This window comes from Myotis myotis, unplaced genomic scaffold (assembly GCF_014108235.1).
Source record: "Myotis myotis isolate mMyoMyo1 unplaced genomic scaffold, mMyoMyo1.p scaffold_m19_p_6, whole genome shotgun sequence".
NCBI classification, from domain to species: Eukaryota; Metazoa; Chordata; class Mammalia; order Chiroptera; family Vespertilionidae; genus Myotis; species Myotis myotis.
In genome coordinates this window covers 38,747,804-38,763,763 of record NW_023416368.1, presented here as the reverse complement: position 1 = coordinate 38,763,763, position 15,960 = coordinate 38,747,804, and positions in this window count along the sequence as shown.

Below are 15,960 nucleotides of genomic sequence, written 5' to 3'. Positions count from 1 at the left end.
GGTCTGAAAGGGAACATTTCCAAGGTGTGTTACCCTGTATGCACAGAGACAATGGACAGGGCTGGCTTACCGCAGAGATAAGCCTTTTACTAAAGAAGTTACATGCCTGGGTCGTGACTACCCACCATGACCTGCTTTGTTAGGAATTTATGATCAGATCACCCTGTGAGGTTACTTTCCGGAGAACTATTTAAGTAGATACTTTGGTGTCAGCCCTTGAAGAGCCCTCCCCCACCCCCCCACCCCCGGCCTGGTAGGGTTACAAATTGTTAAAAAAAAACAGTTCAACTGAGTAAATTTGAAGACCTTTATTAAGCCATTCACAAACCAGCATCCCATCTAGCAACTAGAAGCGTTCTCCGAGAAGTTGTACAAAATGGAAGGATTTTATAGGAAGAAGGGTGGGGCAAGGGAGCTATTAGTGAAAGAAAAGAAAGGATTATTTTTGGGCCAGGACATCTTTTCTTTGGGGGAAGAGGAAGGAAGAGTTTTTATTATATAGATTGTCTCTTCTTTCTAGGGGGGATGGAGAGGACCTATGTGACAGATTATGTTATTGTTTCTTGACCTGGAAACCCAGGAAATCCCATACTGGTTGATTAAGATTATGTTTCTGTGAGAAGTTGTGTGGATGAAAAGTGGTTTTATGGACAGTAACTTCACAGGGTGATCAGATCATAAATTCCTAACTGAGCAGGTCATGGTAAGTAGTCACGCCCCAGACATATAAGTATTTTAGTAAAAGGGTTATCTTTGCCTTAAGCCAGCCCTATCCATTGTTTTTGTGCATCTAGATTAACACATTTTTGAAATGCCTCATTTCAGATCACCCCTTCTAATACATGACTGCCCTCAAGAGAGCACATAACCCATGGACTCAGACAATAGGGTGGTGAAGGCTTGGGGTGGAGCGTGGGGGCGGGCTAGAAGGGATCAATGGGGGGTGGGGAATGGGACCTACTTTCAACAAAAAAGATTTAACCTTTTTTTTAAAAGAGAGAGCACATAATCTTGTTAACTATCCTGTAATCTGATCTCTGCCTTGCTTTCTCCCGCATTTATGTATTCTTTACTTTCCCTCCTTACTATCAAATGCATAAAAGAAACTGGAAACTTATTCTGAGGAGCATTTGAGATCTTGTTCCCCAGCATATGTTGTCAGTTCTGCTCAAATAAACTCTTATACAAATTATCTACAGATTTGTTTTTTTATTGATTGATTTGAGAGAGAACAAGAGAAAGAAACATCAATTTGTTGTTCTGCTTATTTATGCATTCATTGTTTGATTCTTTTATGTGTCATGATCAGGGATCAAACCCAGAACCTTGGTGTACGGATGATGCTCTAACCAACTGAGCTAACCCACCAGGGCAAGAAAGTCTCTACAGGTTTGTGTTTTTTTTAAAAATTTTTATTTTATTTTATTTTATTTTTTTAATTTATTGCTTAAAGTATTACAAAGGGTATTACATATGTGTCCATTTTATCCCCCCGCCCTAGACAGTCCCCTAGCCTCCCCTATCCCCCAGTGTCTTATGTCCATTGGTTATGCTTATATGCATGCATACAAGTCCTTTAGTTGATCTCTTACCCCTCTACCTCCTGCCCCCCAACCCTCCCCGGCCTTCCCGCTGCAGTTTGACAATCAGAGGCAGATCTGCCTCTGTATCTATTATTGTTCAAAAGTTTATAATGGTCTCTATTATCCATGAATGAGTGAGATAATGTGGTATTTTTCCTTCATTGACTGGCTTATTTCACTTAGCATAATGCTCTCCAGTTCCATCCATGACGTTGCAAATGGTAAGAGTTCCTTCCTTTTTAGAGCAGCATAGTATTCCATCGTGTAGATGTACCACAGTTTTCTGATCCATTCATCTACTGATGGGCACTTAGGCTGTTTCCAGATCTTAGCTATGGTGAATTGTGCTGCTATGAACATAGGGGTGCATCTATCCTTTCTGATTGGTGTTTCTGGTTTCTTGGGATATATTCCTAGAAGTGGGATCACAGGGTCAAATGGGAGTTCCATTTTCAGTTTTTTAAGGAAACTCCATACTGTCTTCCATAGTGGCTGCACCAGTCTGCATTCCCACCAGCAGTGCACAAGTGTTCCTTTTTCTCCACATCCTCTCCAGCACTTGTCGTTTGTTGATTTGTTGATGATAGCCAGTCTGACAGGTGTGAGATGGTACCTCATTGTTGTTTTGATTTGCATCTCTCGGATGATTAGTGACTTTGAGCATGTTTTCATATGTCTCTTGGCTTTCTGAATGTCCTCTTTTGAAAGGTGTCTATTTAGGTCCTTTGCCCAGTTTTTGATTGGATTGTTTATCTTCCTCTTGTTAAGTTGTATGAGTTCCCTATAAATTTTGGAGATTAGGCCCTTATCAGATATGACATTGGCAAATATGGTTTCCCACACAGTGGGTTTTCTCGTTGTTTTGTTGATGGTTTCTTTTGCTGTGCAGAATTCTCTACAGGTTTTAATGTTTCTTACGTCAACAGTTGAAACAGCAGTTAGATCAGGTATTAAATCTAGGTTAGGTATTGTGGATGAGAAGAGGGCCACATATTAAATCTGATAAGCTCGGGGGTGGCCTGCATGGTGGGCCTTGCAAACTCAGAGACCTAAAGTAACCACATAGGATGGTCTGAAATTAAAACTTCCTAACTAAAAGCAGTTATAGTGGGTCTCATTCTGTGCTGAAAGCTTCCTTGACAAAGGTCAATCTTTAAGTGAGCCCATCTATTGTCTTTTTGCATCTAAGATAACAGACCTTTGGAATTTCAGACCCATCAGGGGACAGTCTCCCACAAGAGCAGGAGACCATAGAACCCTCATAGTTTTTTGTTTGTTTTTTGTTAATCCTCACCTGAGGATATTTTTCTATTGATTTTTAGGGAAAGTGGAAGGGAGGGGGAGAAGCAGAGAGAGAGAGAAACATCTGTGTGAGAGACATTGATTGGCTGCCTTCCGCAAGTCCCCGACCAGGGTGCCAGGGTATGTGCCATTGACCAGAATTGAGTCCGTGGGCCGATGCTCTATCCATTGAGCCAAACCAGCAGGCCCTTCATTGCTATCTTGTTGCCCATATACCATCTCTATGTGCTGTAAAAGTAGTGTCTCTCTGGTTTTACTTTTTATCCAGTCTCAGAGATTTCCCCACTTTGCTTCCTCCTGCCGACCTAATCTACCACCAATGGATTTCAAATAGCCCCTTTGATTTTAGTGTATAAAATAAGCTGTAAAACTGCCATTCTCTGGAGCATTTTCTTGATCCGTTGAGATTTTTGCTTCCTGGCAATTGTTACTTTGGCTCAAGTAAACTCATAACTTTTTCTTAGGCTGGACATTCTTTTGTCAACAGTATTATGGGCTTTTAGCAGGAGTGACACCATTGGGGGCTTGTGCTTTTTTCCTTTAACAAGATAAAGGTTCAGAGCAAGGACACACTTGACCTTTTGGGGGACCTGAGGAAAGACCTCCCTGGAGAAGGGGCTTTTGTCACTGTGAGAACATCCAAATATCTAGAGAATTTTTATAATAATTTATGTGATCCAAAACTGATGGCATGCTGGGAAGCAAGATCACAAATGCTCCGGAGAATGACCGTTTTGCAGTTTCTTTTATACATTTGGAATTAAGGACAGATTACATGAACGTGGGGGAAAGCAAGGCAAGGATTAGATTACAGGATAGTTGACAAAATTATATGCTCTCTTGAGGTTGGTTTATCCTTCCAAGGAATTTGAAAAAGAGGCATGTCAAATGTGTGTTAACCTAGATGCACAGAAACAGTGGACAGGGCTTGCTTAAGGCAAAGATAAGCCTTTGACCAGAAACGGTATATGCCTGGGATGTGACTACCCACCAAGAACTGACCAGTTGGAAATTTATGGTCAGATCACCCTGTGAGGTCTCTTTTGGTCACTGCACTTGTCAGATTTATTATCAAACCCCATTTTCGTTCACACTTTTGCGATGGTACTTGAAGGACAGAAGAAAGCATTCCCATGGAGGAAGGGGTCGGGAGCAAGCATCTGTGGCTGGAGAAGTCGAGCACGGTGGGGCAAAGGCAGACTTCCCAGTGAGCTCAGGGCCCTGGGGGTGGGAAAGGTCAGCGGGAGGAGGGAGCAGAGGCAGCACACTGGAGCAGACCGGAAAGGCCTCTTGAAATAGGGTCAGGAGCCTTCGAGGTGCTGAGAGAGGGAACTGTGAAGGGGCGGGTACACAGGCCTGTGAGGTGGGCCAGGCAGGATGCCCACTGATTAGAGGAATCTCAGGGAACAGAAACTGGCCATGGAGAGCAGGGGCACTGGGGAGAGGAAGAGAGGGGAGTTGTTCATGAGAGGATTTGAAAGAATTGACTTGTTTTGGCCAAAAATTACATGAGGCGGGGCGGGGGGTAAATTCTATGACATCTCAGATTCGGCTCCACCCTTTTCTGTTGTTATAAACACTATGACTGTTCCCAGGTCTTCTGGCCTCCAGGCCAGTGTGCAGGAGGGAAAGGAATAAGAAGACACCCTGGAACCCAGAAATGTCAAAGACAGAAAGGGAGAGGGTAGGAGGGTCCTGGCTGGATGGAATACGTAGAAAGTGGCTGCACACCAGAGCAGGGCAGCTGCAGGTGGGAGGCTGACAAACCCTGGCATCTAGGCAGGGAGCTTGTCTCCCACCTGTACTAGGGCCTTCTCCAAAGTGGGGGTTGCAGAGTGCAGGAGGCTGGGGTAGAGAATAGCCTGGCTCCATCCCTCTAGCAGGGTTGTCATTCAAATAAACAAAAGTCAGCCTGGCCTGTATGGCTCAATGGTTGAGCATCGACCCATGAACCCTAAGAGGTGGCTGGTTCCAGTTCCAGGCCCAGTCAGGGTACATGCCCCTGTAGGGAGCGTGCGGATGATGTTTTTGTCTTATGGATTTTCTTTTTCTTTTTCTTTTTTTTTTGTCTTATGGATTTTCTATCTTTCTATCCCTCTCCCTTCCTTCTCTCTAAAAATAAAAAAAAAAACGTTTTAAAAAAAGCTCAGGTACCCAGGCCCCACCAGCCTGGACCATGCTACCTGTCCCCTGCCTCCTACACAGGCTCCAGACTCCACGCTGCTAAGAGCACTCCCTTCCACTCCCCAGAAGTTGGGGAGTAAGCTGGCCTGGCAGATGCTCCCTCTGTCTGGAGTCCTTTGAGGTTGTCCTTAGGGCAGCCGTGGGCAGCAAACTACGGATCCGGCCCGTTTGAAATGAATAAAACTAAAAAAAAAAAAGACCGTACCCTTTTATGTAATGATGTTTACTTTGAATTTATATTAGTTCACACAAACACTCCATCCATGCTTTTGTTCTGGCCCCCTGGTCCAGTTTAAGAACCCATTGTGGCCCTCGAGTCAAAAAGTTTGCCCACCCCTGCCTTAGGGAGTGCACAGTTGGGGATCAGCTGCCCCAGGGGAGAGGCAGTTTTTGCCCCATCAATGTCTCCCTGGCTCCCTCTATGCACCCTGCTCTCTCATGCCTTCCTATGCATATTCACAAGTATGAGCCTTAGGGCGTAAACCATAGAGCATTACATTGAACCCTTGGGTGCCCCTCAGTCCATCCTCCTCTGATAGAAAAATTGAGGTCTAGAGAAGGGACATGACCTGTTCCCCAAAACACTAGAATGCCCTCCCTACGTCACCCTGGTGGGAGGGAGCCTTTGTTCACCCCTGCTGACCCCCGTGCCAGCCCTCCCTGGTGACCAGGGCAGCCCCAGGCCTCAGCTAGTTCCTGGCAGGGCTGGGTCTGGAGGCTGATCTCTTGCTGCCTAGACGGGTGCTCACTCTGTTTAGCTGCACTCCTCTCTGTGCAGGCTGCCTCTTGTTCTCATCTCTGTCCCCTTGGCCCTTTGCCTCCTATGTGCCTTTCTGAGGCCTTTGAGGAAAGAAGATGGGCTGGGCAGCAGTGGGCAGTCAGAATCAGCAGAAGCCAGGCCTCTGTCGCCCTCTGAACACTTGCCTGGGCAGCAGGGGGACCTTTACACAGTGAACTTTGCTCACCTTGCTGGGCTCACGGGACAGACACCCCTGCCTGGATTACCTTCCCCCAGCCTTGGCATACTTGTGGAGTTGGCTTAGGAGCCACCCTGCCCAGATGCCAGGAGGTGAGGCACTTTGGGCACCAGGCCAGAGGAAGGGAAACCAAGCTCCCTGGATGCACCCACTTCCTGAATCAACTGACCTTGGGCAATTTAATTTTTCTCTCTGCACCTCAGTGTTGTTTTGTTTTCTCAAAAAGGGGCTCATAATTTGGCTGGGAGGATGAAGTGAAGTGACATCTATAAAGCACCCAGGGCCTGGCCTGGCCATTGGTTGGCACCTGTAAGTGCTAGTTTATCCTTCCCGCTTCTCCCTGTGTGGAAGGTTTGTCAGAAGAACAAAATGCTTGCCATGGAGCTTGCCTTGAAGTGGCCAGGAAGGCTGTGTGCTGTCCCCACCCCAGCACACACGCATGTCAGCCTGTCTCCTGGGCTGGGTAGTATGTGCACCATGCTGCCCACTAGTGGCCAAGACTGTAAAATCGTGGAGCCACCGTGGAGAACAGGAGTTGCCTCCTTGGCTCTGGCCACCACCTCTGGCCTCATCACCTTTCTCCTTGACTATTGCAGCAGTGTGCCGGGGCTCCCTACCACCCAGCCATCACCCACTCTGCCCCGGAAGGCAGTTTCCAGCCCACATATTCTGCTCCCACACTTCTATGCTGGAGATGTATCGCCCCAGCCTCAGGGCTGGCCCTCGGGCTCCCTCTCCAGCCTGGCCCCTGCTGCATGTAGAGGACTGCCTCATGCCCTCACCTGTCAGTGCTGGCTGTTGGGAGAACCCAAATTGCAGCCTGCATCCTGTGTTGCTTCAGCAGCTCTTCCTTGTCACAGGTCACCAGCATTTCTAGGTCACCTGTCTGTCACCCCTCGGAGACAGGGAGTTCTGAGCCCACAGCATTGGACTCCAGTCCCCATTCAGACCCCCCAGGGCCTCCTCCATGACATGCCAGCTCACCTGCTCAGGTCCAATCCACCATCTGCAAAAAACAACTACCTTATGGCTGCTTTCTAACCAGGAGGATGAGGGTGAAGAAAGGAGACCCTGGCTCTAATCCTGGGCTTCTCTGAGCCTCCATTTCTTCATTTGCAAACCGGCAGAATTACTGTGAGGATAAAATGGTATAAGCCCAATGAAGGAAGGACTTGACAGCTGTGTCCCCCACCCACCCTTCACTACTTGCCCTCCCTTGTACTCTCTTGTCCCCCTGGAGCTGCCCAGGCCCCAGCCCAAGAGAGGAGGAAGGGGAGCTGGGCTCTCTGGAGAGGATTTCAGATCTTGCAAAGAGCAGGCTAACAGGTAACTCCTGGTGCCCACTCTAGCTCCTGCCAGCAGCTTCAAGATTGTTCTAAACCCAGAGCTGTGTCACCACGGGGCATTGTGGCTGTCAGGATTGAGGCAGTAGGACCCTGCTTGCCTGCCCTCACACCCACCCAAGCAGATGTGCGCCACACCCTAGGGTGAAAGTGGACTCCTGAGCCACCCTGGTGGGGCGGAGCCTGTGTTCACCCCTGCTGACCCCCCTGCCAGCCCTCCCTGGGCAGCCCCAGGCCTCAGGTGGGGAGGAAACTGAGAGCTGCCAGGACTTGCTCAGGTGGTAACAGGGAATTTGCTCTGGAACTTGGGAGACCTGGGCTCCAACCTTGGGTGCAGTGATTTATGCGTGAGGTGTATGGGGTGGGGAGGTCAATGGCAAGAGGAAACAGTTGTGCAGATCGGTTGCACAACAATGTGAATGTGCCTACACTACTGAACTGCACACTTCAAAATGGTTCAGATGGTAAATTGTATGTTCTGTGTATTCCACCACAGTTAATTAAATTTTTTTTTCAAAAGAAAGGAAAAACTACACTGAAGTGAACTTGGATTCTCACATTTCAGAGCTAAGTGAAAGGTGCTGGTGGTGGCCCTTTTTATTTTTTAGCAAGGTCTTTACATTGATTACTTTTAAATCTTAATTACAGACATTTCCAAATATGCACAAAGGTAGAGAAAAACCTCCCATGTACCCATCACTCAGCTTTCTGATTTTATTCATCTCTATATAAACACTCCCTTCACGTCCCTAGCCCCTCTCCCACTCCCAGGTTATTTTTTTAAAAAGACGTTTTAAAAAAAAACATCTGAGAGAGGAAGGAAGAGGGAGACAGAGATAGAAACATCCATGGGAGAGAAACATCCATGGGCTGCCTTCTGAACATCCCCTACGGGGGACTGAGTCTGCAACCTGGGCATGTGCCCTGACCATGAATGGAACTGGCAACCTCCTGGTGCATGGGTTGATGCTCAACCACTGAGCCACACCAGCTGGGCATCCCAGGTTATTATTATTATTATTATTATTATTTTTAATCCTCACCGAGGATATTTTTCCACTGATTTTTCAGAGATCATGGAAGAGCAAGAAAAAGACAGAGAGAAATATCAATGTGAGAGAAACACACCAATTGGTTGCCTCCTGCACTAGGGCCCGGGCCGGGGAGGAGCCTGCAATCAAAGAACATTCTCTTGATCCGAACAGAACCCAGGACCCTTGGGTCCGCAGGATGACACTCTATCCACTGAGCCAAACTGGCTAGGGCGTCCCAGGTTATTTTAAGGCAAATACTAGCCATTATGATATTTTATTCATCAATATTCAGTGTAAGCAAACATTTTAAATTGTAATGTACATCTGTTTTAGGGAGGGTGATTTCACAGGTACAATTGCCTAAAACAAGGCTGAAGAGTTCAGACCCCCAGCGTTTGCCAGCAAGGCCTGTGTCAGGCGGCAGCGGGTAGTCTCTCTGCTTTGCCCTTCACCAGCACGGTGCCACCTGCCCACGGACATTCCTCTCCTGAGAGAGAACCAGGAAGCTTGCTCCTTTCTTACCTCAAGGGAAGGCCAGGAGAAGTGATCTTTGGGGTTACCCATGGGGCTTCTGACTGTGCGGAAAGACGGCTGAGAGATTCAAGTCCCCTGCTTCGGGGCCAAAAGAGAGGCGCTTCCCAGGGAGCATAGAAGCCAGAGGCCTGAGCAGTTAGGGCCTGGTCTTGGAGCTCTCAGTGACCTGCCCTCCACGCACCACCCCACTTACGTGTCTGCCCAGCGGGCCCCTCACCTCTCCTTCTATCCATGCCCAGCGAGCCAGCCTAGCGGGGCATAGCCCTCGTGGATCCTGGCTCACGAGACACCACTGACCCTGGCCATCTGGAAGTCGGCCCCCTTTCCCCTGTATCTTCTGCTGAGACAGAGGTTTCTCAGACCCCTGCTCTGTTCTGATTCCTCCGCCGAGTAGATGTGCCCACACAGCCCACCTAGCTGGCTTTCATCCCCAACTGCAAGCAGGCCCTATTCACAGAGCCATGTGCTGCTGCCACCTCTACCCAAACATTTACCCAACCCCACCCAGGAGAGCCAGACAGGCTGGCACACACCCTCCTCCACTTGGCACTGCCACACCCCCACCCCTCCCTCTGTCCAAGCCTACCAGGGTGGCAACGCCCTCCCACTTGCTCCACCTCCTCCAAGATCTGGGCCACACACGGGGTCCTCAAGGTCCTCGAAGCACATGTTTGCCATGCCCTTGGCAGGTCCAATAGCAGGATGAACACAGGACTGTGTGTGTGGTGTAGGCACCAGGGAGTGTAGATCCTAGACCAGCCTTTTACTCTGCACACAGCTGCCAGGCCCAGAGGCCTTACTAGGCTCAGAGGGACAAAGAGGGCACCAGAGGGGGCGAAGGCCACCCCTTGTCCCTGGGTTAGTTCACCAACATGAGCTGGTGGGAAGGTGACACAAGCCAAAGAAGCAGCTTATTACAGGTTCATCCTTTGAAGCACAAGAGTTCACTGAGGGGAACTTCTGTGAAAGGAAAGGGAGGGAGCAGGATTGGGCAGAGGTGCCACCAGTGGCTCTGCATGGAGCTGCAGATCTAACTGCTTACTTGAGATCACTCCTCCCCCGCCCCCCCGCCCCCCATAGGGCAGAAAAGGCCCTTACCCCACCACCTTGCTCAGTTGCTGGCCTCTAGAAAAGAGCAGGACCTCCATTAGAAAGGAAAGGTGGAGCCAGAAGGTGCTAACAGCTGGGTGCTGTCAGCCAGACACGCTCTTTGCAGCGGGGCAGTGAGGCCTTCCTTGCAGGGGTGCATCACCTTGTCCCACCCAGGCAGGCTGTGTGCCCTGGGCTACAGGCACAAAACTTAGAATGGAGGTAGGTTGACGGTGGGGCCATGGCCTCCTGTAAGCCCTCAGGAGGTGCTCTCTGTGGTTGAGTGAATGTGTGTGTGAACAAGCAGATGAGTGAATGTGTGTGTGAACGAGCAGAATTTAAGAGTTGGGTTTTAGCCCTAGCTGGTTTGGCTCAGTGGATAGAGCGTTGGCCTGCGGACTGAAGGGTCCTGGTTTGATTCCCAGTCAGGGCACATGCCCAGGTTACGGGCTCGATCCCCAGTGTGGGATGTGCAGGAGGCAGTTGATCAATGTTCTTTCTCATCATTGATGTTTCTATCTCTCTCTCCCTCCCTTTTCCTCTCTAAAATAAAAAAAAAAATTTTTTTTTTTTACTCGCAAAAATACATTTTATTTTATTTTTTTTAATATATTTTTTATTGATTAAGATATTACATATGTGTCCTTGTCCCCACGTTACCCTCTACCCCCCCCCCCCGCTCATGCCCTCACCCCCCCGTTGTCCATGTCCATTGATTAGGCCTATATGCTTGCATATAAGTCCTTTGGTTGATCTTTCCCCCTTACCCCCACCCTCCCCTACCTTCCCTCCAAGTCCCGACAGTCATCAGCTTATGTTGTTCATTATATTCCACAAATGAGTGAGATCATGTGGTATTTATCCACTCTCCAGTTCCATCCATGCTGTGGCAAATGGTCAGAGTTCCTTTTTCTTCTTCCTCTTCTTAAAGAATACCTTTCAGCATTTCATATAATGCTGGTTTGGTGGTGATGAACTCCTTTAGCTTTTTCTTATCCGTGAAGTTCTTTATCTGACCTTCTATTCTGAATGATAGCTTTGCTGGATAAAGTAATCTTGGTTGCAGGTTCTTGCTATTCATCACTTTGAATATTTCTTGCCACTCTCTTCTGGCCTGCATGGTTTCTGTTGAGAAATCAGCTGACAGTCGTATGGGTACGCCCTTGTAGGTAACTGACTGTCTTTCTCTTGCTGCTTTTAAGATTCTCTCTTTATCTTTTGCTCTTGGCATTTTAATTATGATGTGTCTTGGTGTGGTCCTCTTTGGATTCCTTTTGTTTGGGGTTCTCTGCGCTTCCTGGACTTGTAAGTTCATTTCTTTCACCAGGTATGGGAAGTTTTCTGTCATTATTTCTTCAAAAAGGTTTTCAATATCTTGCCCTCTCTCTCCTTCTGGTACCCCTATACTTCTGATGTTGGTACGCTTGAAGTTGTCCCAGAGGTTCCTTACACTATCTTCATATTTTTGGAATCTCTTTTCTTTTTTCTTTTTCGGTTGGGTATTTTTTGTTTCTTTGAATTTCAAATCTTTGACTTGATTCTTGGGATCCTCTTGTCTGCTGCTGGATCTCTGTAAATTATTCTTTATTTCAGTCAGTGTATGCTTAATTTCTAGTTGGTCCTTTTTCATGTCCTCCATGGTCTCACTATACTTATTGAGGGATTCATTAAATTTATCGGCGGTTTCCATAAAATTCTTGAAAAACCTTATAAACGTGGCCTTGAACTCTATATCCAATCGTTTGCTTTCCTCCATTTCTGCCATTTGTGACCTGTTTCTTTGTCTCCGCATTTTGGCAGCTTCCCTGTGTTGATAGAGTGGCCCTGTGCGCCAGGTGTCCTGTAGGGCCCAGTAGCTCAGCCTCCCCAGTTACCTGGGGTGGACACTCTTGGTGCACTCTTGGTGCCTTGGTTGTTGTAGAATCACTGGGAGGAATTGACCTCCAGGCCAATTGGCTATGAGAATCAGCTGTGTCTAAAGTGGGAGAACTTCTGTGCTGAAGACACCCTTCTGGGGCAAGACTTGCTTCAGTGGGGCTTTGGTGCTCACTGAGTCTGCTCCCTGAGTGTGTCCCTTATGGATCTGAGGAGTTGCAATCTGGATGGTCCAGTGGCTCCTGGATCTAAGGAGGTGCTAATTCAGCCTCTGCCTGAGGCCACACAGCAGGAGCCACGAAGAGGCTCAGCTGTGAAGCAATGCAAGCCGCTGCGGGGCCTTGGGCCTTCTCTTGGAAGTTCCGGGTCTGCCTGGCTGGGCTGCAGTTAGGTACATTCACATGCAAAAGCCTCTGCCGCAGCCTGGGTGGGGCGGGGTCTCAGGGAGTCAAAGGGCGGATCAGGGAGCTATGGCCGATTCTCCGCCCGGAGTCGCGCGTCTCAGTGTCCCGGTAATGGCTGCAAGCACCTCTGAGGGAAAGCCGCCTTCAAGTTCGCCCGCTGCCGGACAGACCAGCTTCTCCCCGTATGAGACCTGGGTCCCCAGAGACTTCCCGGAACCGGAGTTCAGAGCAGTCGGGAGTTTGTGATTCAAAAAGGCACCCGCGTCCTCAGGTGCCACCCCCTTTCCTTGCGCGCGCGCGCCGCCGTACCTCTGCACTTCACCTCCGCAGTGCCTCTGGCTCTCAGCGTGCTTCTCTTTCCTTCTAGTTGTAGAATTTACACTCAGCCAGCCTTTCTGTTGTTCTGGATGATGTTTGCTCAGTCCTTTGCGGTAATTTTCAATTGTTGTGTGAGGCGACAATTTCCCAGTGTTTACCTATGCCGCCATCTTAGTTTCTCCCCCTATTTTTTTTTTTTAAAAAAAGAAAAGAATTGGGTTTTAGCCTGTCTGGCCTGGCTCAGTGGTTTGAGGTCATGGGTTCAATTCTTGGTCAGGGCACATGCCTGGATTGCAGGCTTGATCCCCAGTGTGGGGCATGCAGGAGGCAGTTGATCAATGATTCTCTCTCATCACTGATGTTTCTATCTCTCTCCCTTCCTTTCTAAAATCAATAAAAAATATAATTTTTTAAATAATTGGGTTTCAGTGTGTTTCTGGAATTTGGCACCTGGGACTTCACTCACATTGAGTCCTGGCCTTTATTACTGTGACCTTTAACCTGCCCCACACCTTCATTTTTTTATCTGTGAAACGAAGGTGATGGTGCCAGTTGTGAGACTTTAATGTGACTTTTCCAGAAGCCTGGTGTAGAGTAAAACCATGTGTCTACATGATCTTCCTTATTGGAACATAAAATGTCACCCATACAAGAAAGGGGACAGGCAGAGAATGTGTCAGAAATGTTAACAGTCAATGCCTCTAGGTCAGTGGTTCTCAACCTTCTGGCCCTTTAAATACAGTTCCTCATGTTGTGACCCAACCATAAAATTATTTTCATTGCTACTTCATAACTGAAATGTTGCTACTGTTATGAATTATAATGTAAATATCTGATATGTAGGATGGTCTTAGGCCACCCCTGTGAAAGGTTTGTTCGACTGCCAAAGGGGTCGCGACCCACAGGTTGAGAACCACTGCTCTAGGTGATTTTTTTGTTGTTGTTTTATTTAGAAACTAGAGGCCCGGTGCACAAAAATTTGTGCACGGGGGGGGGGGTCCCCCTCAGCCCGGCCTGTGCCCTCTCGTAGCCTGGGACCCCTCAGGGATGACCACCTGCTGGCTTAGACCCGCTCCCTGGGGGATTGGGCCTAAGCTGGCAGTCAGACATCCCTCTGGCAGCCCGGCAGCCCTCGGGGGATGGCCACTTGCCAGCGGGGAGCAGGCCTAAGCTGCAGTCGGACATCCTTAGCGCAGCTGAGGAGGCAGGAGAGGCTCCCACCACCACCACTGTACTGGCAGCCATCAGCCTGGCTTGTGGCTAAGCAGAGCTCCCCCGTGGGAGCGCACTGACCACCAGGGGGCAGCTCTTGCATTGAGCATCTGCCCCCTGGTGGTCAGTGTGTGTCATAGTGACCAGTAATTCCCATTTGTTCTGCTGTTAGGGTCAATTTGCATGTTACCCTTTTATTATATAGGAGTGCCTGGCCAGCCTGGGTGAGGGGCTGATGGCTGTTTGCAGGCTGGCCACAACCCCCAGCCACCCAAGCTCCCAGTGGAGGCTGGCTGGAAGCAGGTATCTGGGATTTATTTGTCTTCTATAATTGAAACTTTGTTGCCATGAGCAGAGGCCACAGCTGCTCAGGGCAGGCGGGAAGCTTGGCTTCCTCCATCACCTGGGCAACCAAGCCTCCTGCTTGCTCCAGCTCCATGGCTGCCGGCTGCCATCTTGGTTGGGTTAATTTGCATATAGTCGCTCTGATTGGCTGGTGGGTGTGGCTTAGGGCATAGCGAAGGTACGGTCAATTAGCATATTTGTCTTTATTAGTGTAGATAGTTTCAGTCTTAGAGAAAGCTTACAAAAATAGCAGAGTTCATTATATCCTTGACTCAACCTTCCCGTATTAGCATCATACAGAATGCAGTACAGTAACAGCACCTGACCAATTAGTAGCAACACTACAAATTGTAGACTGCAGTAGGATTTGACCAGTTTTTCCACTAGGGCTTCAAGATTCAGCCTACCATCCCACATGGCATTTAGCTGCCACATCCCCTGTGTTTCCTCTAGTCTGTGATGGGTCTTCAGTCTTTTCTTAGCTTTTGTGACTTCACTTTGTGAAGAGTACTGGCCAGGTATGTTATAGAACACCCTTTGGGTTGTGTGTGCCTGAGGCCGGGCAGAGTGGGGAAAGATAACACAGAGATGGGTGCCTTCTTGGCCATATGAGGGGCTGCGAGAGGTCAGTGTAGCTCATCACTGGCCTCAGAACACTTTCATTCCATACACTCCTGCTTTGATTTCCAAGCTACAGTTGTCTATAAAACTCTACAGATATTATTATTTTTCTTTTAATTTTTTAAAAATATCTTTATTTATTTCAGATAGAGGAACGAAGAGGGAGAGAGATGGAAATATCAATGACGAGAGAAACATAACTGATCAGCTGCCTCCTGCATGACCCTACTGGGGATCGAGCCCACAATCCAGGCATGTGCTGTGACTGGGAATCTAACTATGACCTCCTGGCTTATGTGTTGACACTTAACCACTGAGCTACACCAGCCAGACTATTATTTTTCTTTTATAACAGTCCATCTTCTGCTAGATTGATGCACATATTTACCACAGTTTTGTTCTCATTCCTTCCTGCATCCATGATCTTCCTCTCAGATCATTATTCTCTGTTTTTGTCTGAAAATGTCTTTATTTAGCATTTATTTTTTTTCTTAAAGAATAGCTTTTCTGGGTATAATTCAAAGTCGGCTGTCATTTTTCTTTAGTTCATTGAAGTTATTGTAAAGTACTGGTCTTCCACAGAGATTGGTAGCAAATAACTGGGTATAGTAACGCTATCTACCACACTGTGTCTCCTTTGAAGAGTTCTGTATTACTTAGGGTCTACTCAGGAAAATACAAGCCATACTACCAGTAGTTTTTCAAATAAAGGAGATATATAATACACAAGGTGGATTGTATATGCAGGTTTTGGAAGCCTGAAAGAGTAATGAGGATGGTGTCCAAATAGTAATTAAAGGAAGCAGCTGTCACTCATAGGCTTAGGAGGATAAAGGGAAGAGAAGGCTAGCCTAGCCGGTTCGGCACAGTGGATAGAGTGTCAGCCCACAAACTGAAGGATCCCAGGCTCGATTCTGCTCAAGGGCATGAACCTTGGTTGCAGGTTTGGTCCCTGGTCCTGGTCAGGGTATGTGCGGGAAGCAACCAACGGATGTGTCTCTCTCACATCGATGTTTCTCTCTGTGTCAGTCCTCCTCCCTTCCACTTTCTCTAAAAATCAATGTAAAAAAGTCCTCAGGTGAGGATTAACAACAAAAAAAGAGATAAGGTTAACAGGATCTAGGGCCTTGGAGGAGAAC